The 24,912-nt window shown below is 35.4% G+C and overlaps 1 long non-coding RNA gene across 1 annotated transcript in view; it reads left to right on the forward strand.

The window, feature by feature from the left end:
- Window positions 1–24,912, forward strand: part of LOC103890704 (uncharacterized) — a 70,052-nt gene that overhangs the window by 41,372 nt on the left and 3,768 nt on the right. Inside the window, exon 3 of the long non-coding RNA XR_008525457.1 lies at window positions 21,423–21,459. This is a non-coding gene — a long non-coding RNA (uncharacterized LOC103890704). The remainder of the gene's footprint in view (window positions 1–21,422; window positions 21,460–24,912) is intronic.

Consider the following 24,912-nt stretch of genomic DNA (forward strand, 5'->3'; position numbering starts at 1 on the left):
GTGATCCGTCTGTGAGATGGGAATGGTCATTTATTCCTCTCTTGTCTGAAAAGTCCTTCCTTAGGTGCCTAAATTACTCTTGGGGGTGCATCGCCAGCCCAGGAGAAACAGACTTCTGAGACAAGGCTATCTTTTGTTTTGTAATTTAGGGGATGTTATGAAAAAGCCCCTAAAGTGAAATGTTCCCTTAACCTGCTCACAACACTGTCTTACATTTTTCATTAAAATTATTTTCTTCAACATAAGTTTTGATTTCCAGGAGGCTGGTGTTAAAGTTTTAAGTGACTTTCTTTGAATGTCCAAAAAGCCTTTAAGTGGAAAAACAGATGTTTTAGTTCTTTCTGTTGAAACACCAACCAAACACTATTCAGATCAATGCATCTTCTCTAAGGATTCTATATTTAGCCCATTATTATGCATCGGGGCATGCATTAAAATCTTTTTCTTCCATTTTCAGACTATTCGTATTTTAGGATTCTTGACTAAAACCTAAACCTATCTTGTTTTCATACTTCCACATGCTTCTGTTATAAACATGTCCCTGTTGTCAGTTTCAGCTCCACTCTACAGCTTATCTCTGGCTGACCCCCTCCACCTCTGACTTATTGGATCGTCATGAGGTCTCCACATCTTGATTTCTGAATAAGGCCTATCCCAAAAGATCCATCAGTAGTTATGTCATTGCTAACTCACAGTTACATCCCTAAAGTTCATGCCAACAAAATAAGCAATTGGATAAAATTATACTGGGGGATGCAGTAGAAAGCAAGTCCATTGGGGTTTTACATTTTAGAAATGTGAAAGTAAAAAAAAGAGAAAAAGTTGTCAATTGGTTGTAAGAATGGGACAGACTAAACAACATAAATGTCATTTAATCTTCTTTAAAAATAATCCATTTATGTTATACACATTTTCATGAGTTTTGATATATGACTTTTAATGGCAATTTTTAGTAGTTTTAAAATATTCATCTAGCATAAGTAGATTATGCTTGATTTGATCACTTCTATATTTGTGGTTGTATTGATTTTCTTCAATTTCTTAAAGATAAAATTTATTGCAATAAAAATCTAGTTCTGCATATAAGTAGTCCTCTTCTGTGGAATTATGACTTTAGGAAATATATTCCCAAAGGTGGAACTACTGACTCAAACTGGATAAACATTTTATCTTTTACTACATATTGTTTATTATAAAGCAAACAGCAGTGTTCAACTGTATTAGTTTCACCACAATCTCACAAACTTTGAATGTTTTTATTTTTATTTTTTTAAATTAATTAATTAATTTCTTATTATTATAATTTAGGTTTTAGGGTACATGTGCACAATGTGCAGGTTAGTTACATATGTATACATGTGCCATGCTGGTGCACTGCACCCACTAACTCGTCATCTAGCATTAGGTATATCTCCCAATGCCATCCCTCCCCCCTCCCCCCACCCCACAACAGTCCCCAGAGTGTGATGTTCCCCTTCCTGTGTCCATGTGTTCTCATTGTTCAATTCCCACCTATGAGTGAGAATATGCAGTGTTTGGTTTTTTGTTCTTGCGATAGTTTACTGAGAATGATGATTTCCAATTTCATCCATGTCCCTACAAAGGACCTGAACTCATCATTTTTTATGGCTGCATAGTATTCCATGGTGTATATGTGCCACATTTTCTTAATCCAGTCTATCATTGTTGGACATTTGGGTTGGTTCCAAGTCTTTGCTATTGTGAATAGTGCCGCAATAAACATACGAGTGCATGTGTCTTTATAGCAGCATGATTTATAGTCCTTTGGGTATATACCCAGTAATGGGATGGCTGGGTCAAATGGTATTTCTAGTTCTAGATCCCTGAGGAATCGCCACACTGACTTCCACAAGGGTTGAACTAGTTTACAGTCCCACCAGCAGTGTAAAAGTGTTCCTATTTCTCCACATCCTCTCCAGCACCTGTTGTTTCCTGACTTTTTAATGATTGCCATTCTAACTGGTGTGAGATGGTATCTCATTGTGGTTTTGATTTGCATTTCTCTGATGGCCAGTGAGGGTGAGCATTTTTTCATGTGTTTTTTGGCTGCATAAATGTCTTCTTTTGAGAAGTGTCTGTTCATGTCCTTCGCCCACTTTTTGATGGGGTTGTTTGTTTTTTTCTTGTAAATTTGTTTGAGTTCATTATAGATTCTGGATATTAGCCCTTTGTCAGATGAGTAGGTTGCAAAAATTTTCTCCTATTTTGTAGGTTGCCTGTTCACTCTGATGGTAGTTTCTTTTGCTGTGCAGAAGGTCTTTAGTTTAATTAGATCCCATTTGTCAATTTTAGCTTTTGTTGCCATTGCTTTTGGTGTTTTAGACATGAAGTCCTTGCCCATGCCTATGTCCTGAATGGTAATGCCTAGGTTTTCTTCTAGGGTTTTTATGGTTTTAGGTCTAACGTTTAAGTCTTTAATCCATCTTGAATTGATTTCATATAAGGTGTAAGGAAGGGATCCAGTTTCAGCTTTCTACATATGGCTAGCCAGTTTTCCCAGCACCATTGATTAAATAGGGAATCCTTTCCCCATTGCTTGTTTTTCTCAGGTTTGTCAAAGATCAGATAGTTGTAGATATGCGGCGTTATTTCTGAGGGCTCTGTTCTGTTCCATTGATCTATATCTCTGTTTTGGTACTAGTACCGTGCTGTTTTGGTCACTGTAGCCTTGTAGTATAGTTTGAAGTCAGGTAGTGTGATGCCTCCAGCTTTGTTCTTTTGGCTTAGGATTGACTTGGCGATGTGGGCTCTTTTTTGGTTCCATATGAACTTTAAAGTAGTTTTTTCCAATTCTGTGAAGAAAGTCATTGGTAGCTTGATGGGGATGGCATTGAATCTATAAATTACCTTGGGCAGTATGGCCATTTTCACAATATTGATTCTTCCTACCCATGAGCATGGAATGTTCTTCCATTTGTTTGTATCCTCTTTTATTTCCTTGAGCAGTGGCTTGTAGTTCTCCTTGAAGAGGTCCTTCACATCCCTTGTAAGTTGGATTCCTAGGTATTTTGTTCTCTTTGAAGCAATTGTGAATGGGAGTTCACTCATGATTTGGCTCTTTGTTTGTCTGTTGTTGGTGTATAAGAATGCTTGTGATTTTTGTACATTGATTTTGTATCCTGAGACTTTGCTGAAGTTGCTTATCAGCTTAAGGAGATTTTGGGCTGGGACAATGGGGTTTTCTAGATATACAATCATGTCATCTGCAAACAGGGACAATTTGACTTCCTCTTTTCCTAATTGTATACCCTTTATTTCCTTCTCCTGCCTAATTGCCCTGGCCAGAACTTCCAACACTATGTTGAATAGGAGTGGTGAGAGAGGGCATCCCTGTCTTGTGCCGGTTTTCAAAGGGAATGCTTCCAGTTTTTGCCCATTCAGTATGATATTGGCTGTGGGTTTGTCATAGATAGCTCTTATTATTTTGAGATACATCCCATCGATACCTAGTTTATTGAGAGTTTTTAGCATGAAGGGTTGTTGAATTTTGTCAAAGGCCTTTTCTGCATCTATTGAGATAATCATGTGGTTTTTGTCTTTGGTTCTGTTTATATGCTGGATTACATTTATTGATTTGCGTATATTGAACCAGCCTTGCATCCCAGGGATGAAGCCCACTTGATCATGGTGGATAAGCTTTTTGATGTGCTGCTGGATTTGGTTTGCCAGTATTTTATTGAGGATTTTTGCATCAATGTTCATCAAGGATATTGGTCTAAAATTCTCTTTTTTGGTTGTGTCTCTGCCTGGCTTTGGTATCAGGATGATGCTGGCCTCATAAAATGATTTAGGGAGGATTCCCTCTTTTTCTATTGATTGGAATAGTTTCAGAAGGAATGGTACCAGTTCCTCCTTGTACCTCTGGTAGAATTCGGCTGTGAATCCATCTGGTCCTGGACTCTTTTTGGTTGGTAAGCTATTGATTATTGCCACAATTTCAGCTCCTGTTATTGGTCTATTCAGAGATTCACCTTCTTCCTGGTTTAGTCTTGGGAGGGTGTATGTGTCCAGGAATTTATCCATTTTTTCTAGATTTTCTAGTTTATTTGCGTAGAAGTGTTTGTAGTATTCTCTGATGGTAGTTTGTATTTCTGTGGGATCGGTGGTGATATCCCCTTTATCATTTTTTATTGCATCTATTTGATTCTTCTCTTTTTTTTTCTTTATTAGTCTTGCTAGCAGTCTATCAATTTTGTTGACCCTTTCAAAAAAGCAGCTCCTGGCTTCATTAATTTTTTGAAGGGTTTTTTTGGTCTCTATTTCCTTCAGTTCTGCTCTGATTTTAGTTATTTCTTGCCTTCTGCTAGTTTTTGAATGTGTTTGCTCTTGCTTTTCTAGTTCTTTTAATTGTGATGTTAGGGTGTCAATTTTGGATCTTTCCTGCTTTCTCTTGTGGGCATTTAGTGCTATAAATTTCCCTCTGCACACTGCTTTGAATGCATCCCAGAGATTCTGGTATGTTGTGTCTATGTTCTCGTTGGTTTCAAAGAACATCTTTATTTCTGCCTTCATTTCGTTATGTACCCAGTAGTCATTCAGGAGCAGGTTGTTCAGTTTCCATGTAGTTGAGCGGTTTTGAGTGAGAGTCTTAATCCTGAGTTCTAGCTTGATTGCAGTGTGATCTGAGAGATAGTTTGTTATAATTTCTGTTCTTTTACATTTGCTGAGGAGAGCTTTACTTCCAAGTATGTGGTCAATTTTGGAATAGGTGTGGTGTGGTGCTGAAAAAAATGTATATTCTGTTGATTTGGGGTGGAGAGTTCTGTAGATGTCTATTAGGTCTGCTTGGTGCAGAGCTGAGTTCAACTCCTGGGTATCCTTGTTGATTTTCTGTCTCGTAGATCTGTCTAATGTTGACAGTGGGGTGTTAAAGTCTCCCATTATTAATGTGTGGGAGTCTAAGTCTCTTTGTAGGTCACCAGGACTTGCTTTATGAATCTGGGTTCTCCTGTATTGGGTGCATATATATTTAGGATAGTTAGCTCTTCTTGTTGAATTGATCCCTTTACCATTATGTAATGGCTTTCTTTGTCTCTTTTGATCTTTGTTGGTTTAAAGTCTGTTTTATCAGAGACTAGAATTGCAACCTCTGCCTTTTTTTGCTTTCCATTTGCTTGGTAGATCTTCCTCCATCCTTTTATTTTGCGCCTATGTGTGTCTCTGCACGTGAGATGGGTTTCCTGAATACAGCACACTGTTGGGTCTTGAGTCTTTATCCAATTTGCCAGTCTGTGTCTTTTAATTTGAGCACTTAGTCCATTTACATTTAAAGTTAATATTTTTATGTGTGAATTTGATCCTGTCATTATGATGTTAGCTGGTTATTTTGCTCGTTAGTTGATGCAGTCTCTTCCTAGTCTCGATGGTCTTTGCATTTTGGCATGATTTTGCAGCGGCTGGTACCGGTTGTTCCTTTCCATGTTTAGTGCTTCCTTCAGGAGCTCTTTTAGGGCAGGCCTGGTGGTGACAAACTCTCTCAGCATTTGCTTGTCTGTAAAGTATTTTATTTCTCCTTCACTTATGAAGCTTAGTTTGGCTGGATATGAAATTCTGGGTTGAAAATTCTTTTCTTTAAGAATGTTGAATATTGGCCCCCAACTCTCTTCTGGCTTGTAGAGTGTCTGCCGAGAGATCCGCTGTTAGTCCGATGGGCTTCCCTTTGAGGGTAACCCGACCTTTCTCTCTGGCTGCCCTTAACATTTTTTCCTTCATTCCAACTTTGGTGAATCTGACAATTATGTGTCTTGGAGTTGCTCTTCTCGAGGAGTATCTTTGTGGCATTCTCTGTATTTCCTGAATCTGAATGTTGGCCTGCCTTGCTAGATTGGGGAAGTTCTCCTGGATAATATCCTGCAGAGTGTTTTCCAACTTGGTTCCATTCTCCCCGTCACTTTCAGTTACACCAATCAGACGTAGATTTGGTCTTTTCACATATTCCCATATTTCTTGGAGGATTTGTTCGTTTCTTTTTATTCTTTTTTCTCTAAACTTCCCTTCTCGCTTCATTTCATTCATTTCATCTTCCATCGCTGATACCCTTTCTTCCAGTTGGTCGCATTGGCTCCTGAGGCTTCTGCATTCTTCACGTAGTTCTCAAGCCTTGGCTTTCAGCTCCATCAGCTCCTTTAAGCACTTCTCTGTATTGGTTATTCTAGTTATACATTCTTCTAAATTTTTTTCAAAGTTTTCAACTTCTTTGCCTTTGGTTTGAATATCCTCCCGTAGCTCGGAGTAATTTGATCGTCTGAAGCCTTCTTCTCTCAGCTCGTCAAAGTCATTCTCCGTCCAGCTTTGTTCCGTTGCTGGTGAGGAACTGCGTTCCTTTGGAGGAGGAGAGGCGCTCTGCTTTTTAGAGTTTCCAGTTTTTCTGCTCTGTTTTTTCCCCATCTTTGTGGTTTTATCTACTTTTGGTCTTTGATGATGGTGATGTACAGATGGGTTTTTGGTGTGGATGTCCTTTCCGTTTGTTAGTTTTCCTTCTAACAGACAGGACCCTCAGCTGCAGGTCTGTTGGAGTTTGCTGGAGGTCCACTCCAGACCCTGTTTGCCTGGGTATCAGCAGCGGTGTCTGCAGAACCGCGGATTTTCGTGATCTGCAAATGCTGTTGTCTGATCGTTCCTCTGGAAGTTTTGTCTCAGAGGAGTACCTGGCCGTGTGAGGTGTCAGTCTGCCCCTACTGGAGGGTGCCTCCCAGTTAGGCTGCTCGGGGGTCAGGGGTCATGGACCCACTTGAGAAGGCAGTCTGCCCGTTCTGAGATCTCCAGCTGCGTGCTGGGAGAACCACTGCTCTCCTCAAAGCTGTCAGACAGGGACATTTAAGTCTGCAGAGGTTACTGCTGTCTTTTTGTTTGTCTGTGCCCTGCCCCCAGAGGTGGAGCCTACAGAGGCAGGCAGGCCTCCTTGAGCTGTGGTGGGCTCCAGCCAGTTCGAGCTTCCCAGCTGCTTTGTTTACCTAAGCAAGCCTGGGCAATGGCGGGCGCCCCTCCCCAGCCTCGCTGCTGCCTTGCAGTTTGATCTCAGACTGCTGTGCTAGCAATCAGCGAGACTCCGTGGGTGTAGGACCCTCCGAGCCAGGTGCGGGATATAATCTCCTGGTGCACCGTTTTTTAAGCCTGTCGGAAAAGCGCAGTATTCGGGTGGGAGTGACCCGATTTTCCAGGTGCCGTCTGTCACCCCTTTCTTTGACTAGGAAAGGGAACTCCCTGACCCCTTGCGCTTCCCAAGTGAGGCAATGCCTCGCCGTTCTTCAGCTCGCGCACAGTGCGCGCACCCACTGACCTGCGCCCACTGTTTGACACTCCCTAGTGAGATGAACCCGGTACCTCAGATGGAAATGCAGAAATCACCCGTCTTCTGTGTCGCTCACGCTGGGAGCCGTAGACCAGAGCTGTTCCTATTCGGCCATCTTGGCTCCTCCGAATGTTTTTATTTAAGCAATTGTTTTATCCATGGAAGAAGAATACAGTGTGTCCTGAAAAAAAAATTTATTTTTTTGTTTCTTCAATAATGTACAGAATGCACATTTTTCATGTTTTTATAATCTCTGCTTATATAAACAGAGATTATATATTTGTTCATATCCTTTGCCTTATTTAATATGAAAAGTAAGACTCTAAAAATACTACAATAATCACAATATAAACACTTTGGAAATCATGTCTGATGCAAATGTTTTCCTAACATTATTTTTATCTTGGGCACTTTCATTTGTATGAAATTTTTATTATTTTATATGTGTTCATGTTATCCTGTCAATAATTTCTTTGTGTTTTTTAATCTCTGCTCTTCCTCACTGCTAGAGATTGGCATACCCTTGGATGAGTTCTGTATTTATCATCTCTTCTATATCTGTTGTCATTTATAGGTGATTTCACTTGCATCTCACCCCTTTGGCTTTAAGTATCATTTATATGCAGATGATTTTTATATTTTTATGCCCTGACTCTACTTCTCCCCTTAGTTTCACACACATGTCCAACCAGCTACTCTTCGTCTTTACTTATACGTTTATCTCAAACTTAAGATATCTAAAGTAGAATTTTTGATTCCATTCTCTAAACCTGTTTCTCCCCACTCTATCTCATCTTAGAAAATAGATCTATACCTATTTTTGTAAGTCAAAATCTAGCATTGGTTTGATTTCATTCTTTCCCTCAACTTCACCTCTAATCATCAATAAAGACTTTCATATTACTTCCGTTTTTCCCCAACTCCATACTAGCTGAAACACCATCATTGTCTACCTAGGATACTAAAAGAATGACAATCTGGCCACCCTGCTTCAACTCTTGCCCCCTAAAATATGCAAGCAGAAAGCAGATTCAACCCTTTTACTTCCATAGATCAAATCACATGATCCTTCTGTGTAAAACTTTCCAATGTCTTCTCACTCCATGTAGAAAGCAATCCAAATCTCTTGCCCTGGCCATCCAAGGTCTAGATAGCTACACATTATGAAGCTACACTTACCTCTTAATTCATGCAATTCTAGTTCTTGGTCATTTCTCTGTAATAATGGCACTTTTTTCTGTCCATAAAGCATGAAAAATTTGTTCTTACCCCAAGCCTTTACTCTTGCTGAACTCTGCATAAAATCCTTGTCTTTTTGATATGTGTATGACTGCCTCCTTTTTGTCACTCAAATCACAGTTCAAATATCACCTCCGTCAGTTTTTATTTTGAAAGAGACTTTCTCAGACCACTCAGCAAAAAAAAAAAAAAAAAAGCTCCCAAGACACTATCTATATAGTATCATCGTATTTTGTTTAAGTAATAACACTTATTGTTTCTCTGTTTTTTTTTCTTTAACTTGTCAGTTGTTTATTTTCTATTTCACGGAAATAATAGAAGCTTCAGGAGAATCATTATCTTGCATCTCCAGCATCTTAAATCATGGAAGTAATTCAATCAACATTTGTTTGATGAATTAATATAATGAGTTTTTTTTTTCTGCTATAAATCTGAGAATGTTATTTTGTGATGAATCCGGACACTGGTAAACTTTTTTTATTTGCTTGTTTTTCTCCACAATTTCTTTCTTAATTAAATTTTAATTTTTTGAATCAGAAATTTATTTGCATGGTTCAAAAAACTGAAGCTATAAAAAGCAGTATATTCATATCTTTCTCCCCTCTCTCTTTCTTGTCTCTTTAGTTTCGTCAGTCAAACAGGGGAACAACTGTTTTTAGCTTCTCATAGCACTTCCAAAGTTTATCTATATAAAAATGACTAAAAATAAATATTTTTATTTTCTACCTTCTTTGTAAGCACTGAGGTTTCATAATATAAAAGCTGTGTTGACTTAGATTTTTCTTTCATCAATCGTACATCCTGGATATCTTAGGAGAATTCTCATTATTTCTATAGCTATATCACGTTTTCATTGAGTAGATATATTATAATTAACATAGCCAATTCTTGTCCCCATCAATGCATATATGATTATTCCATTATTTTACATTTAATAGTAATGTTGCTATGAATAACCTTGTACATACTTCATTATGCACATACATATGTCTCTAGGATACTACCCAAGTTGGAATTTCTGTGCCAAGAGGTATATGCCTTTGTACTTTTCATAGATATTGCCAACTTGCTTTTCATAAATCTTGTACAAATTACATGCCCATCAGCGATATATGATAATAACTGTTTCCTCAGAACTTTGCCAATAGGAAGTTTTAGCACTTGAGTTTTTGCCAGTCTAATAGATAAAAATGGAATAATTTATCTTATGACTGATGAGAGAACATCTTTAAATATGTGTAAAAGCCATTTTTACTTTTTTTTTTACAAACTATGTTCTTTGCCAAATTTTTCAATTTGATTCATGTATTCATTCAATAAATATTTATTATGTGGCAGGTAGTGTTCCAGATACTTGAGATATAGCAAGTATATAGATGAGTTATATATTGCAAATATACTTATGTTTATATGTTTGACTTTGCTTGTGTTTTCTTACCTTTTGGCCATGCAATGGTTTTGTTAGGTAACTGAATTTCTACTTTCTTTCTAAACCTTGTCTAGGAAGCTTCTGCTGCCACTCTGATACAAGTCATAGTTTTTGCACTACTGAATGAATGACTCCTCATCTTTAGGAAGTATATTTTTCTGGTGTCTTTAAAGTGCTGCCACTACTGGGTCTTGCTTCACTCTCTTTTTTTTCTTCTTCTTCTTGTGCAGCTTCTATATATTTCTACTAGTTTCATTTTAAATGGGGTGCATGGAAAAGATATTTATTGCTTTTATATAATTTCCAAGAAGAACAGGTTGGCAGTAGAAGTTGATGTAGACAACCATGTTCATACCAGAAGTCTCTACTTACATTTTTTTTTAATGAGACATATGTAATTATAACCCTATAATAGGCATTGTCACAAAAAGTAGTCAAAAAAGTTTTGGGGGTTTCCACAGTGGCCAGCTGGGAGAAGTGATGTAGGAAAAATTTAGTCTTCAAAGGTCATTGATATTGGAAGTGAATTATCCAATCAGAATACTATTAAGAAGGTAAGAGACACAAAATTGAAAAGTTTGAAATGGTGGAGAAACTCTTACTTCCAAGACAATGTAATTCTATATAAAATCTCTCTCTAATATCTTCACCAACAAGTGTAAAGATATTCATATGCTGAAAATATTATATAATGAGAATCCCATGCAACATGCACCATGGATGCTAAATCATTACATGTAATATTTACCTATTTCTTGGGAAAATGTAAGTCAGGTTTCTGTTTCTCAATCGATATCTCTGCACGAAAGCTATTAGGGATGTGCTCAGTCCTGACACTGCCTATTTTGCATAGCATATATTCCTGTACATATTGAGAGGATTAATGATAAAAACGAAGGGGAAACTTTTAGATCACAATTTGCCCAGTTAATTGAAAACTACATCTGACTAACACTCCCTTTCCATTGCAATAAAATGAACGTAGAGACCACTTCTGATTTTTCAGGTGCACACTAACCAATTTAAAAATAGCTGTGGTTCAAACACAAAAAGGAAGTGGGCTGATCTGTGGTCAGGTAGGAGCCTTGTAGCATTGGTTGTCTCTCCCTCTGACTGGAAGCTTGATGGTGTTCAGCAGGATAGAGGGGACAATAATGGAACTGAGCAGGGGCATGTAACTGGTCAACATATTGAGAACTTTCATTATAGCCAACTAAAATTTATGTTGCTCTATTTTTGATAATTTTTTGTTTTATAATCCATTTACTCCAACAAAAAGCAAAGCCAATTCATTTGTTTTCTGCTTTTATAAAATAAGAACCTCATGGAGTTAGTTGTGAAACAAGATTCCACTTAGAGAAATATCCTCAGTAACAGGAATAGTAGACAATACCGTCTTTATTTCAGACTAGAAAAGTAAAGCTTCTAGTATAAAGAAATCCTGTTATATGTTGCCAATAATTAGATTGTAGATTTGCACTTTGAGGTGGTGGACATAGAAATAGATTATGGGAATGAGCAGCACCAGATATGAGTAATGTAGAACTTTGTTCAGAATAATTCAGTTATATCAAAGAACATGCTTAGGGAACTATGTCTACCCTGTTATTTAGAGTCTGTGTAGAGCTGAATGCCAAGGGATCCTTCCTGTCACAAGTCCAGAAATCCTAAATTCAGTACATTCAAGCCAGCTGTTTCTTGATTATTCATTAGAAAACACTTAGTAGAAAATAAACAAAGTTGAATGCTACAGGACTAGTCTTTAAGGAGTTTATTTGTCTGGAAATTACTCTTATCCCATAATTCTAACAATGAGTAATATTTTTCAAATTACATATTCTTTAAAAAATATTATTGATATTTTACAAAGGTAAATACCCTCTGCTCTTCACTATAATAATAACAATTTACTAATGGCTCAAACTATATAAAAAGCAGTTAATGTTTTTGGAAATAAATAAATTTAGGTCAAAGGGGTACTGAAGCCCAGATAAAGAAATAAAGGATCTTTGTATTCACATAGGCAAAATTTGATTTTCTGCTGTGCCTTGTGTCTCTAAAATTTAGGCATTAACATTTTAAATTGTATTGTGCTCATAAGAAGTAGGTTGTGTTCAACGATCAAATCATCAAAAATGATCAGTGATCAAAAAATGATCCAAAAAGAAAAGATGTTTCATTTTATATGATACTATTGAAAGTAAACTGGTCTCTTCTCTTGCTGATGAAGGAATATGTACTACATCTACATTTATTTTACACAAAATCTAGAAAATCAATGAATTAAGATAATTTTCAGAAAATTCAGAACAACAAATACCTTTATTGAATCAAAATAATTTGAAGAAAGTACACTTTGCAGCTAGAATAATAGGTGAGTATCCCATGCTTTGAAATCAGAAGAGAGTTAGAAAATGAGTGTATATATGTGTATATATGTGCATGCATTTTATATGAATGGTCTGGATTTGTTGTGCCAATAATCACACTAAAAACAAAATGTGTTTTTATATGTTTATATGTAAAAATATTATCATTACAATCATATATTTTCTCTTCTATAATATCTGAGAATTTTCCCTTTTCTATTGTTTTCATATTTTTCTGAAAATAAATGCTAGAATACTAGATTATATTTTAGTACATAATACTGAAATTAGATAATTGATGACTTTTTATTTACACATACAAATGAATTCAAGATACTCTAGGAATTTATAATTCTTTGAAAAACAAATAAAATTGCAATGAAAAGGTAAAAATTCTGAAAGTACTTTATTCTTCAATTCAGTTCAGGAATCCTGACTCTCAGATACAAAGGACATGCCTGAAATAGTCTACTCCCTCTGTAAGTTTGCTGATTTGTAAGAGTTTTGCTTTTTATTCCTCCATACCAGCAGAAGATTCAAAAAGATTTTTATTTTTGTGATACTATTTATATCAATTAGGTATGGTTCCAAAAAGAATCATCACATTTACTTCATAAGGCAGATAACTGAAAGTTTATCCTAGAGGCCAAATACTTTTTATTTCTACCCTCAAGCATATCCCTATAATTATCTATTCCTAGTCTTTTATTAGTACATGTTCTCCACACAAATAAAGCAGGTTAATGATCTCTAATCCTGAAGGTCATTGTTTCCCAAATCCATAAAATTGAATTTACTCCTAAAATTTGCAGCCTTTATTTTATCACATTAGCAATAGAAGATCATTCACATAATCTCTATTAGTTTTCCACATTACTTTTTAAAAGTTAAAGAAATAGTGATTATTTGAAAATTAAGGACTTAAATATGTTTGACATGTTGAAAGCCTTGTATCTTATGTATTTCTTCTGAAGTGTTTTGTCATTTAAAGCTAGCTTTAGGCTTAGGGATATTTATCCAGTGGCAGCATGACTATAAACATGTCTCACTGCCCTCCTTGCCAACTCCCTATCCCTTTTATTGGTAAGACTCACGGTTTTGTTATGAAATATTCATATTTGGAATTTCAGGCTGCTCCATCCTGTCAAGTGGATGACAGTCGCCTGGAAGGCAGCTGTGCATGTAAATTAATCAACCTTACTTATCTGCCCCAATACATCTTCTGTTTCTTAGGGATTGAAAAAAATATCTAGCCATTTCCAAAGCACTGTGCAATGAATGTAGACTTGGGAGATTTTTGTAGATTTGACTGTTTTCTTCTCCAATATAGCTGGACAGTTGACATTATTATCTTCTTGAACACTTTGAAAAGCCATTTATGAATAAACAGAAGTGCTGCAATTGGCTTTTCTCACAAAAATTTTGTGTGGGTTCGTTCAGTTGCTCAGGACACAAAGACACACAGTGTACTTCATTAGTGTCCTTGCCTTGTACTCTGGTTCTCAAACTGATCCTTAGAAAGCTTGTAGCAAAATAACCTCATAAATGAGAACTCTTGGACTGAGGCCAAGGACACTATTTTGCACATGCATTTTCAGTGAACAGCTTGGAGTCCAGATACCTTAACTAACATCTTTACAATCTGGCTCTAACAGATATTCTACTGCTCCTGTTTGATCACTTTAGGTACACTGAACTGTTCATGTATTTTGGCATGCATACTCTCCAGTTCCTCCATGCACTTGTGGTTTTCTCTGCCTAGTCTACCATTGCCCTTTTATGTTTAAAAAACTCTTGATCATTATTTTTTTCATAAGAAGCATGCTTAGATATACCTTTTATTTACATATGTATATTAAATTTTTAGGCATATATAACAGTTGTACATTTTTATGGAATACATGTGATATTTTGATAATCATATAATGCATGATGATCAAATCAGGGTAATTGGGATATTCATCACCTCAAACATTTACGTTTTTTCTGGTGTTGGTAACATTCCAAATCCACTGTAGTTATTTTGAAATATACAATACACTATTGCTAACTATAGATGTCCTATTCTGCTGTAGAATATTAGTTCATATTCCTTCTAATTGTGCATATCCATTAACCAACTTCTATTTATCCCCTTCTCCCCCAGTACCCTTCCCACCCTCTGATAACCATCATTCTACTCTCTACCTTCATGAGATCAATATTTTGAGCTCCCGCATATGAGCAAGAATTTGCAATATTTGTCTTAATGTGCCTGATTTATCTCACTTAACCTAATGTCCTCTAGTTCCATCCATATTGCTGTAGCAGACAGAGTTCCAGTATTTTTTTTATGTCCGAATAACGTCCCATTGTGTATATGTGCCACAATTTATCTGTTCATCTGGGTTCATGGAAGTTTGGTTGATTCCATATCTTAGCTATTGTGAATAGTGCAGCAGTAAACATGGGAGTGCAAATATCTCTTTGATATACCAATTTCCTTTCTTTTGGATATATACTCAGCAATGAGATTGCTTGATTGAACAGCAGTTCTGTTTTTAGATTTTGAGAAATCTGCATACTGTTTTCCATAGTACCTATACTAATTTACAATCCCACCAACAGTGTCCACATGTTCCCCTTTCTCCACTTTCTCGCCAGCATTCATTATTTATCTTTTTGGTAGAAGTCATTTTAATGGGTGGTATGATATCTCACTTTGTTTGCATTTCTGTAATGATTAGTGTTGTTGAGCATTTTCATATAACTATTGGCCATTTGTATGTCTTCTTTTAAGAAATGTCTATTCAGATTTTGGCCCATTTTAAAATCAGATGATTATTATAATTATTTTGCTATTAAGTTATTTGAGTTATTTATTTGTTCTGATTTTTAACCTTTTGTCACTTAAATTTTTTTTTTTATTATTAATATACTTTAAGTTTTAGGGTACATGTGCACAATGTGCAGGTTAGTTACATATGTATACATGTGCCATGCTGGTGTGCTGCACCCATCAACTCGCCATTTAGCATTAGGTATATCTCCTAATGCTATCCCTCCCCCCTCCCCCCACCCCACAACAGTCCCCAGAGTGTGATGTTCCCCTTCCTGTGTCCATGTGTTCTCATTGTTCAATTCCCATCTATGAGTGAGAACATGCGGTGTTTGGTTTTTTCTCCTTGCAATAGTTTACTGAGAATGATGATTTCCAATTTCATCCATGTCCCTACAAAGGACATGAACTCATCATTTTTTATGGCTGCATAGTATTCCATGGTGTATATGTGCCACATTTTCTTAATCCAGTCTATCATCGTTGGACATTTGGGTTGGTTCCAAGTCTTTGCTACTGTGAATAGTGCCACAATAAACATACGTGTGCATGTGTTATTATAGCAGCATGATTTATAGTCCTTTGGGTATATACCCAGTAATGGGATGGCTGGGTCAAATGGTATTTCTAGTTCTAGATCCCTGAGGAATCGCCACACTGACTTCCACAAGGGTTGAACTAGTTTACAGTCCCACCAACAGTGTAAAAGTGTTCCTATTTCTCCACATCCTCTCCAGCACCTGTTGTTTCCTGACTTTTTAATGATTGCCATTCTAACTGGTGTGAGATGGTATCTCATTGTGGTTTTGATTTGCATTTCTCTGATGGCCAGTGATGGTGAGCATTTTTTCATGTGTCTGTTGGCTGTATAAATGTCTTCTTTTGAGAAGTGTCTGTTCATATCCTTCGCCCACTTTTTGATGGGATTGTTTGTTTTTTTCTTGTAAATTTGTTTGAGTTCATTATAGATTCTGGATATTAGCCCTTTGTCAGATGAGTAGGTTGCAAAAATTTTCTCCCAATCTGTAGGTTGCCTGTTCACTCTGATGGTAGTTTCTTTTGCTGTGCAGAAGCTCTTTAGTTTAATTAGATCCCATTTGTCAATTTTGGCTTTTGTTGCCATTGCTGTTGGTGTTTTAGACATGAAGTCCTTGCCCATGCCTATGTCCTGAATGGTAATGCCTAGGTTTTCTTCTAGGGTTTTTATGGTTTTAGGTCTAACGTTTAAGTCTTTAATCCATCTTGAATTAATTTTTGTATAAGGTGTAAGGAAGGGATCCAGTTTCAGCTTTCTACATATGGCTAGCCAGTTTTCCCAGCACCATTGATTAAATAGGGAATCCTTTCCCCATTTCTTCTTTTTGTCAGGTTTGTCAAAGATCAGATGGTTGTAGATATGCGGCATTATTTCTGAGGGCTCTGTTCTGTTCCATTGATCCATATCTCTGTTTTGGCACCAGTACCATGCTGTTTTGGTACCAGTACCATGCTGTTTTGGTCACTGTAGCCTTGTAGTATAGTTTGAAGTCAGGTAGTGTGATGCCTCCAGCTTTGTTCTTTTGGCTTAGGATTGACTTGGCTAAGTGGGCTCTTTTTTAGTTCCATATGAACTTTAAAGTAGTTTTTTCCAATTCTGTGAAGAAAGTCATTGGTAGTTTGATGGGGATGGCATTGAATCTATAAATTACCTTGCACAGTATGGCCAGTTTCACGATATTGATTGTTCCTATCCATGAACATGGAATGTTCTTCCATTTGTTTGTGTCCTCTTTTATTTCCTTGAGCAGTGGTTTGTAGTTCTCCTTGAAGAGGTCCTTCACATCCCTTGTAAGTTGGATTCCTAGGTATTTTATTCTCTTTGAAGGCTAGTTCAATATGTATGTGTGTATATAATATAGATACATATGTATCTATATTATATGTATAGATACATATATACATATATAGATACATATGTATATATGTATACATGTATGTATATCTGTATATACATATGTATATATGTATCTATATTATATACACCTTTGTATATATTTATATATGTATCTATATTATATACACCTATGTATATATGTATCTACACACATCTGTATATATGTATCTATATTATATACACCTTTTAATTTGGAGTACTTTTAAAGAGCTTCCCAAAATTTTATCTATAGCAAATCACGAGTTCATAAATTTGAGCTTCATTCATTAAATGAGTTGAACAAAAAATATCCCTTTGTAGCCTTGAAATACTCGTCAGTCAACTGTTGTCATGAGGTTCAGTTTGCAAAAGTTATTTTGAAGAAATATATAGATATCTTCAAAATTTGTTTAAGTGGTTGTTTTCTATTAATGAACCTTAAAAGGAGCCATAAGAGTTCACCTTTCATTACCTTGTCTCTAGTTTGACCCAAACCATTTATTTTTTATAGTCTTTAGAGAAGAAGAGCCTATAGCCTGAATCATTTCAGTGATTAACAATGTTCACTACCAAGACAGTTTTATTTGTTATTAATCTAAGTTACTAAATGTAAGTCTATTTCCTTTTGTCTTGTCTTCAGAAAAGATGGAAAACAGCAGGTTGAAGACCATCAATAAGCCATCCTCCTCCAGGCTAAACAATCTCTGTCCCTTTAGCCTCTAAAATTGCTCTTATAGTCCAACATGTTAATCATCTTTGTAGCTCTTTTCTGAACATTATCCTACTCCTATAAGTTGTAGATTGCATAATGCTTTTCTAGGTGAGGATTCAGTACATTTTGTTTTAATTGATTACAAAAAAGAACATTTTTTCCATAGGTAATTTATTAGAGCTTTAGAGTCACACATTTTTCAGAACATTCCCTACTGAAAACTCTTCTATGTGCTCCAAATATGGTTAATATAATGAATTAAATGTGCGAAAGAGAATATCCTATGGCTACTTTTATTACAATTTGAGTATGTAAATTTAGCCACTTAATTATACGTCAGAGTACTTTAAATGGATCACTATGACTTAACTCCAGCAACCCAAAATAGAGCCTGGCTCCATTGAGTTTAACTGCTATAATCAACTTGAATTTACAAATCCATAGAAATTTGGTATAATACATATAATGGAGAAAGATGATAAACTGACCCTGAATGGGTCATTATTTTAGAAATGATGTTGCACTATTATGGTTCTAAACACATCAATCCCATTTTCTTTTTAGTTGCCCCTGGTGACCAGGCAACTCCATTATGTAGCTATGGCTCCCAGGTAACCTATGGCCAAGAAAAGATAGTAACTATACACACGGAAGCTAACAGAGCCCCCATTTAGTACAGGGATTGTAACCATTAGAAATTCTCCTTTATATAAAGACATGTAACCCTTTTGGTTTTAACCTTTTCCTTTTACACTATTTATCCGTACTAGTAGTAGACTAGAAAACTTAAATGCAAATAAATGCTGAAGAGAAGTTGAAATAATATTGAAATTTTTAGAAATTTTAGTCATTCCAAGGAGATGTTACTTGTATTATTTCTAGTCCTTCTCTATTCCTGATACAACATGAGTATTCTAAGCAGTAGATCCTTCTTTAGTGTTAATAGCATGCTCCAAATTATATGGAAAATATAAGGCCTCATCTTTCCACTGCCCATACTTGCCCCCAAGTACAGTGATATTATGAGTAAAGGCCAAGGATATGTATCTAAGAGTGAAAATTTAGGTTAATGAGGAAACTTGGATTTGTGTCTCTTGGATTGTGTGTGTTAGTGTATGTTCTTTTATTAGGCCATCTTTTTGTACTTATTTTCTCCATTAGAGTTGCATTAGCTGGGCTGCTACAACAAGCTAAGCCTGGGTATTTGTACTGCTAGGAAGAAAATGCGTGCCATCAACAGTTTAATTAGGCAACTGGACGGAAAAGAGGAAAAGAATCATTTTCCAGACCTCTTAGAAATGTTTTGTTGAGGGAAAAAGCAGCCAATATAGATATATTGATATACTAATAAAGATACAAATATACTTATCAATCCATCAATCAATCAGTCTATTTATCTATCTGTTACCTGAGCGATCACAAGGAATTGGTTTACATAATTGTGGAGAAGTAATTTGAATCCACAGGGCAAGAAGTCAGGAAGTGAAGATCACAAGCAGACTGAAACTCTGAAGCTTCATGATGAAGCTGTTGTCACAGGTAATGAGGAAGGGAAGGTTCCATAAAGGAAAAACAAACTGTAGACCAAAAATATCAGAGCATGGCTAAGGACAATGCCTAAGTCTTTTTAAAAAGGCTTCCACTGATTAGGTCAGGCTCATGAGGATAGACCCTGTACTTTATTTGATTACAATTTTAATTACATCAGCAAAATACCTTTACAGCCAGCACCTAAGTTAGCATTTGATTGAAAGACTGGAAGAAGATGTATGTATGGTACAAAATGGCTGCTGTAGTTCCTTCTGCCCTCATATTTTATGTTGCCAATTTGACACCTTAAAAAAGTCATCATAGACAGGTCTGGATGTTTTTCCCAGACATTTTTCTTAGTGGGCATCTATCAGGGATTCCTCTGATCATTGCAGTTGTGAGAATAGAATTCAGAGGTCTGAATCGTGATCTTTTGCAGGCAAGTCTATAGATCGAACAGTTATACCTAGATGCTAAATTAAAAACAAAATGAAAAGCAAAAAGCCCCTCAAAAATTGATGATGGCATAAAATTTGAGAACTAGAAATCGTATACATTACTGTGCTTATTTTCTCATTGTTATAGTGCTAGTTAGTAATAGAGTCACATCGAGTGGACTAATCATATCGTATCTTAATAACACTTAAAGACACTACTCCATGATAGTTACCTGTGGAAACCAAGGAAAAGGGAGGCTAAATAACTTCCCCAAGTTACTGTTAGTAAGGGAGGTAGGATTCAACATAGATGGCCTAATTTCCGAGGCTGTTTTTAACCTGCCTGCTCTATTACATATCCCAGACTAGAATACACATATCACAACTGCTGGTAACATAGTGTCTTTTTTTCTAGTAGTTTCTCATTTAGTATGGAAAAATCATCTCAAATTACTTTTATCATTTGGCAGGTAGGAAAATCCATCATCCAATGGCTTTTTTTCTTTAGTTCTAATTCTTCCCTTTTTTAACTCCATTCTTTCTCTTCTAAGAAAAATACCTAAAATATATTTCTGTGTTTTGACTTGTACCCATTTATTAGTTTCCGTTTATTTTCTCTTTCTGTGACTTCAATAGATGAATTTTATCAAAAGGTTGTTCAGATATTCAAGGGTCCCCTTCTTATTTTCACTAGCTTTTTAAACTATAAGCTTAGCAAGATTTCAAGCCTATAATAGCTATTCTTTTTGAATATCTGAAGTCTAGAATTTTAGTTTAACATTTATTTTTCCTAAATCACACACATTTAAAGATCTTTAGATGTGGCATGTACAAAAGATTGATCACAAGTCTAACATGAATCTGGAAAACTGTTATTTCCTAGGGCAATATGGAATTACAAACCTGTTATTCCTTATAGTTTTTTTCTGTAGATATGATTCTGGTAGGTTGTACTAACTGCAAATGACTTTCATCCAACAGCAGGTTTGGAATGACTTATTTTCATACAAAAATAAAACCATATTAAAAAATCAAAAGCACTAAACAACAAAAACGAATAATCAAAGACTGTAAAGTAAAGATCATACGCATGCCAAAAGAAAATAACACACTTTTCATAGCTATATTGGGGCTTAATTTATGTACCATAAAACTCACCTGTTTAAAGTGTACAATTCATTATTTTCTTAGAATATTTAGAGAGTAAAAAATAAAACTTTCTTTGGAGAAACAGCTATTCAAATCCTTTCCATTTTTAAATTGTATGATGTGCCTTTTTGTAATTTAGTTGTAAGCATTCTTTATGTATTCTAGATACAAATCCCTTACCAAATATATGATTTATAAATGTCTTCTCCCATTCTATGGGTGGTCTTTTTACTTAATGATGTTCTTCAAAGCACAAGGGATATATGTCATATTTTAAAAATTACCAATTTCTTTAAATAGTTGCATGAATCTAAACAATTAACTGGTTAATTGGAGGAAGAAGTATTCTGGTTCCACTTCTAATATCATATAACATAAATTAGAGCAAGTAGATAACATGGTATTTAATGGCTGTACCTTGGTCAAGGATTATTGAAATGACTAGCTTAGTATTCTAAAATATTTGGAGTGAGTGTTTATATCTACTTTTATGCATTCTTTTTTTTTCTTTTCAGTTAATACTCTTGGATAATGTATTTAAGGATGCTTAAGGTAAGCCATTTGAATATTATCTGAGTCTTAGTTTATAGATGCAATAAGATTCTGCCTACTGAATTTTCTCTTTTTCTGAGATTTGGTTAGCCCATTTTCTAGCAAACTAGGACAAATTTCTGTAAGTAGTATTATAAATATTTATAAAAGACTACAGTAGACACAATTTAGCTTTTTGAATTTTGCATAAATGCTACCTTATTCACTATGTCGAGTATTTCCCTTACAAATTAATTTTTATACTAGTGCATTCAAAAACAATGTCTTGAGAGATTTCCCACACCTGTTGAACTAGAGATGACAAACTGCAATTGAAATAAAATACAAACATTTTCCAAATGTCAACATTTGTTTACATTTTACATAGGTTTCTAGAAGGAGTCTTATCACAAACTATTATAAATAAAGGTGGTGCAATCTAGTACATTGTTTTTTCCTGCTGTAGTTGACGTACTCATTCAATTTTCTAGAAACACCCATAACTTTAGATCTATATATCACAAGTTAATCATCTTGATATATAATTACTTTTATGATTAGTTTATGATTTTATTTGAGCCCTTTGTGTGAAGATAGTGAAAGCTTTTTATCTTACACTAATTTTATACCATCTTCAACTTTGTAAGAAGCCATTTAATCAGAAAGGCTAAGAAATTAGTCAACAGCATGTATTTGAGAATATAGTTTTAAAAAGGTAGAAATATTATAGGTTTGATATTCTTTTCCAGGTTATAAAAATTATGTATGAGTTTTCATAATGTTAACAGTGGAGGTAATGGGAATAACTATGAATTGGGTAATTTTCTACTTGGAGGAAACCAAGGCAACATAAATAATCTTTAAGTGATTTAGTTATGTAAAATTACTTATTGGTCTTTTGAATGACTCTATTCTTGTTCATTTAACTAGGTCATATCACACATAATCATTCATTGTAAAATAAATTATAAATTGCGCTTCTAAAAATATTGCGATATTCTCATCATGATTTGTTATTCTTCTAAGAACAATGTTAAAGTGATTGATGCATTCTAAAGAACTGCAAAACAGAAACAAAATAAAATAAGAAAGTTTGAAAGTATAAGATTTTATAAGTTCATAGCAGACACACCATAAATGAAGTTAGGGATGTCAACAAAATTCTGTATAACAAGCAAGAGTGCTGAAGAAATAAATAGGTTGCAGCTTCATATAAAGCTCTTCTCCTTCTCAAGAGAAAACTGCTTTTTTACATGAAGTCTCTAATTTAACATAATGTGATTTGAATCCTTGTCCATAAAGTATGTTGTGCATTTCTTTTTATTGTCGTGGGCCCAGCCCCTGCTGGGACAAGTCTGCTGTGAGAGATTGAAATTTTCTCCTTCACTTCAGCTGCAGCTGCCAAGACTCTGCCTCCCAGGCCTGTATTCACCAAAACAATGATTACCTTGGACACTTGCTAAATCATGGAAACCTCATTTGCACTTAAATACAGTCTATGTACATGAATAATAATTGCTCATCTTTCGGGTGAAATTACGTAAACATACAGAGAAGCTACATACTTGGACATATTTATGGCAGCTTGGCCAAGAGTTTTCAAAAATCATTACATCAGGCTAATTAATCTTTTGAATTTTGCACAAGGAAGTCTGTTCACATTAACCAATGCCAACCTTTCCTTCTCCCCATCTCCTGCTATTCCACATCTCAAACCAAACTGCCTTGCCCAACCAATTTCATTGGACATAGCCTTAATAGACAACATTTACTGAGCATTTGACATGCATGAGACTCTAAACTAAGGACTTTATATGTGGGAAGAATATTTTGTAAAATATTGGAGAGATAGTCATGGCACAATAATTTAAAACAGCATGAATTTTGTATTCAGATATACCCAAATTCAATTCTTGGCTGTGTCTCATGCTAACTTGGGCTTAAACTTTCTGTTTCAGTTTCTGCATATTGGAGGTAAGGGGGGTAATTATAACTTGGAAATTTTTTGAGACACTTCTCCCAGGACATGGAGCCAGTCACTTGAGAAATCAACATAAAAACCCAGGACTCAAGTCCATGTTCTTATCAATAAGTTTTATTGTCACCATTAATTTTTGATAGCTCTTCCACTTTTAACATGGGTGTTGAGAACCTTCAAGGTATTGAAAAATATTGCTCTATTTATGGCTTATCAGAGATAGGAAAAATATAACATTATTTTATATTTCTGAACAATTTAAATTCATACCATGCATTTTAAGTTTTGAAAACTATCCTACAGTATTTCCCACAGCTCATCCACTCCTGTTTTTCCAATTGCTTTTCTTAACTCAGCTCTGATAAATAATTTTGTACAGTGTACAGGGTTGTGCCATGGGTACAGTGTACAGGGTTGTGCATGGGTGGCTGGGCAGGGAGTCATGGCATATGTATGAGGAAGGAGTCACAGAACTGAATACAAGTAGTGGGTTTGAAGAAATAAAAAACTTGATTCCATTTTCTAACGTCTCATTTTGTCACATGTGTTCTGTGACTATGAAAGTGGTGTGTTTTTCAGTATCGATGACTATCACTCATAAACTGGAAACTTTGGTCTCTAATTGTTTCTTTTAACACCAGTATAGAATATGGCAAGGAAATATTAAGGAGAGTGAAGGAGAAGAGATAAAGACTGTTTTTGATGTTATTAAAATCTAAGTAATAACCATAAAGGGTTATATAAATGAACATAAATCTACAGGCCGTTAGAATGAATTTGCTGTTAGTTTTATTTTATGAAGAACTTGGGGTGAACCCTTGAGCTCTCGTCATTATGTGGATTTCATCCCAAAGTATCCTATGGGCTGGATTACAGGAAACACAATAAGATTTATAAAATGTTATTTTAACTCTCTTTATTGGCACTTTGTGCATGCACACACAAATGTAACTTTACAGCACCCCTGCATTGTCCATGATAACGTGAAGATGCTGAAGAAACAGAAACTCAGATTTCATTGGATTAACACTTATTTTTACCCAGTGGAGTGCAGGTCAAAGGCACTCCATAAACTGAATTTGTAACTCTAGGAAGCAATGTTCTGAACCAGAAAGCAGGAAAGAGTATTAATCGAAAGTGAAAAGGCTCTGCTGAAAGCAGAACGGTCTTGGAAAATGATTTTAAAGATCACTTGCCATGCACACAATTATTTTGTATTTGCAGTTCATGCCAAGATTTTAAAGAAAACTGATGGGAAATTTCATTATTCAAGTATGTACTGTATATACAATGTAATCCCAGTCACTCACTGGGGCAAGGCAAAAGTGACATTAACAAACAATATTTTAAAAATCGAATTGTTCCATACTATACAAAGTGAGCTTTCATTGCAAATATTTATTTCTATTATGAGGTCTACAGAGGCATAATATTGTTAAAATGAGAATAGTTTCTGAACCGTATAGACTTTTATGGATATTTTAAAAATACGTCTC

The sequence above is a fragment of the Pongo abelii genome, chromosome 4 (genome assembly GCF_028885655.2).
Source record: "Pongo abelii isolate AG06213 chromosome 4, NHGRI_mPonAbe1-v2.0_pri, whole genome shotgun sequence".
NCBI lineage: Eukaryota > Metazoa > Chordata > Mammalia > Primates > Hominidae > Pongo > Pongo abelii.